This window comes from Stegastes partitus, unplaced genomic scaffold, assembly GCF_000690725.1.
Source record: "Stegastes partitus isolate 25-593 unplaced genomic scaffold, Stegastes_partitus-1.0.2 Scaffold1402, whole genome shotgun sequence".
Classification (NCBI taxonomy): Eukaryota; Metazoa; Chordata; class Actinopteri; family Pomacentridae; genus Stegastes; species Stegastes partitus.
This window is the reverse complement of record NW_007579133.1, coordinates 174,720-178,036: the sequence shown is the minus strand read 5'-3', so window position 1 is coordinate 178,036 and position 3,317 is coordinate 174,720. Positions and strand designations below refer to the sequence as shown.

Here is a 3,317-nt window from a genome sequence, read left to right as displayed (position 1 = left end):
CAAAAACCACCTATTGTCCCACCCGTTGTTCCACCTGTTGTTCCACCTGTTTCCCACCTGTGTTTTGTCTGTTGTTCCAGATGTCTTCTGGACATTTTTCAACATGTCTTCACCTGTATTTTTTCCCGTGTTTCACCTTATTTTGTCAGGCTACCTGTTGACAGTAACGTGGTCGACTCTCAGGCCTGTGCTTGTGACATTTCCAGGTATTTGGGCAGCTAACCTGAAGCTGATTACAGGTGTGTTCGATGGAAGAGTCAGGTTACGTGCTGCACGGGTTGCTGGTGTGGAACAGTGACTCCTGAGATGGAAAGGATGAAGTTTCTGTGAGAAGATGAATGAAAACTGACCTGCAGGTCCTTGGAGGTTAACCGCCACACACACACACACACCACAGAAGAAGAAGAGGAGGGGACTTCCTGCCAGATAAAGAGCGTTTGTTTCAGAAAGAGCCCTGATTGGTTAATGGGGGTCAGCAGGGGGCGACTCAGTGGAGCCTGACTTATAACTGTGAGTGATGTAAAATAAAACGGTGTGCAGGTGAGCTTCACACGGAAGCAGCTGATAGGCCGATATCTGTGAGAAGAGATTTACCTTTACCTGAGGCACACGCACCTGAGCAGGTGGAGGCATTGATCATGTTCAGGATGTTAAAGTGCTACAGCTGCACCTGTTGATGTCTCATGTTCATCGTAACAGAGTTATTGTTGATCAGGTATGACTCATACATATGAGTCTGTATCTATCTGATCTGGTTCTGGTTCTGGAGTTTCTGGGTCTCTCCGGCTCCTCGCTGCTCCCACAGCTCTTGGTTTCAGTCAGACATCAGGATCAAAGGTCCAGCTGAACTCCAGTCATTCAGAACCAAGCTGGACCAGACTATACCTTAAAGTGCCCCTAATTCCTGTTCTGGACCGGATCCCGGCGGCCGACCGGCTCCAGCTCGCCTCCGGTTTCAGGACGTCCTGCAGCAGATGGATGCAAACTCATGTTCCGCCCCGATTCCCACAGACAGCACGAAACCCAGCTCAGAAAAAACCCGCAGAAGGTCAGTGGGTTTCTGAGACTCTCATTCTGTCTGATAGTCGGATGTTCAGGAGTCCAGAAACTGTCCGGCAACAACACCCAGACCCACAAACAGCAAAACCATGAAATGTCACAAATAAAATGATGATAGGGACATAAGGAGAGTAAAAAAAGAAACTAAACAGTCTAAACAGTAAAAGTATAAAACCTGGTTTCACCTGTTCTCTACCTGCAGCCTGGAGTTGGTCAGAAAGGATCAGATCAGCAGGAAACGAAAAACACCGACGGTGGTTAGGGTTCGACCTGGGTTCTCCTGGGGGAGGAGGGTGAGGAGAAGGGTGAGGAGGAGAGTGAAGAGGGTAAGGAGAAGGGTGAGGAGAAGGAGAGGGAGGAGGAGGAGGGTGAGGAGGAGGAGAGGACGAGGAAGAAGAGGAGGATGAAGAAGAGGAGGAGGAGATGAGGAGGATGAAGAAGGGGAGGGGGAGGAAGCAGTGAGGAGGAGGGTGAGGAAGGGGGGAGGAGGGGGAGAACTGATCCTTTAAGTCCTTCGATGTGTATCAGGTAGTTCTGTTGGCCCGGGTCAGCAGCAGTGTTCTGTCGGTTCTGTTGGTTCTGTTGGTGCGTTAATGATCCTGTTTTCAGACTTTCAGCTGAACAATGAAAGTCTGCTGAAGTTCATTACAGCTGAACCTGATCGGCTCTGTGTGTGTGCTGATGGTTAGCAGGTTAGCTGGTTAGCTGGTTATCAGTTTAGCTGGTTAGCTGGTTATCAGTTTAGCTGGTTAGCTGTGGCCTCCCCTGGCTGGGTTTGGGGTGTTTTGGTTCAACATGTTTTAACAGAAACAGCAGATGATCCATGAAAGCAGCTTCTGTTTGATTTCAGTCTGTTTCTGTAGAAATTCACTAAACAACACATTTAAATATTCTGCACCAGGTCAGTTCATCAACAAATCAGATGTTTTTCTCACTCGAAGGAGAAACTGTCCAGATGGAGACCATGAATACCATGAGTACCATGAGTACCATGAATGAAGAGAGTTTTGCAGTAAAACATGAAGCTGCTGTTGCTGAGCTCACGTCCTTCTGTGAGTCAGAATCTTAAAGCAGCGTTGAGGCGACTGTAGTTACTATAGTTTATATATCTATAGTTTACACATTCAGCAACAGACGGCAGGTGTCCTGGACTCACCTGTTCCTATTTACCATCACATCTAGGTGACGTTCAGGCCTCTCAGAGAGATGACCTCGCCGCTCCTCATCCCTCCTACAGAGCTCTTATTGGACAGTTTCTCTTTCAATAGCTGACAGTCACAGAAACACCTTCCTTTCCAACGAAGCTGCATCTGATTAACCTTCAGAAAGAGACAGTTTCTCACCTGTGGTGAAGGGAAGACTTTTAGTTTGAAGGTCTGAGGCAGTCGTCAAGACTTCAGCTTCATTTTTTACTCACTTAGTTTAGCAAAATACCCGACTTTGGGTTAAAATGCAACTGCTGCCCCCTCTCGCCCTTACTGTTTACAATAGAACCTTTTGCAGTGCGTTCACATCCAGAGCTTAGCGGAATAACAGTGGGGGAGCTTTGTATGCTGATGACGTCATTTTAATGATGTCACAATTAAGTAAATCAATCCCAGCCTTGTTACAGCTAATAAAGGCATTTGGTGACGTTTCAGGATATAAAGTAAATAACACTAAGTCCTCTATACTACTACTTAATAGTAGGGATGGACCGATACCTCTTTTTGATTTCCGATACCGATACCGATACTTCAACTTTGAGTATCTGCAGATACCGATACCGATACCGATACCATCTCTCCTCCTAAACTTCTTTGGAAATACCTTATTTGCATGGATACATTTGTTTAGGATGCTTTATCAAAAGCCTCATACTATTAAAGCACAGACTTTGCTTTTCTAAGAAAGGAAACAAGCCAAAAGCATGTCTCACAGTGAAACTGCAGCTGCTTTATCTGAGCTGCAGTCAGACTACAGTGTGCACTCAGAGCCATTCACGTATTTAGAACAGATCACAATGACACAGCGACATTAAGCTGCAATTTAAAGTTTCAATTACCAAAACTTGCTATTGCTATTGTACTTCCGGCGCCAACGCGAGTGGCAGCCTCTCTAGCAGCTCCGTGCATTCTCGCACTCTTTTTTGCCTTTTCTCTTCGGTTTCTCTGGAAACGTATTATTCTATCCTATGGATATGGATTCTTTCACGCCAAGGCTCATCTATCCGAGGAACGTTGTACTCGCTCTTAGAGCTAAGTCCCGCACAGGTGAGG

The 3,317-nt window shown here is 46.3% G+C and overlaps 1 long non-coding RNA gene across 1 annotated transcript in view; it reads right to left on the bottom strand.

Moving 5' to 3' along the window:
- Positions 1–3,019: 3,019 nt before the first annotated feature.
- LOC103370311 (uncharacterized) overlaps positions 3,020–3,317 on the bottom strand; it is an 8,457-nt gene continuing 8,159 nt past the window's right edge. Inside the window, exon 3 of the long non-coding RNA XR_520879.1 lies at positions 3,020–3,118. This is a non-coding gene — a long non-coding RNA (uncharacterized LOC103370311). The remainder of the gene's footprint in view (positions 3,119–3,317) is intronic.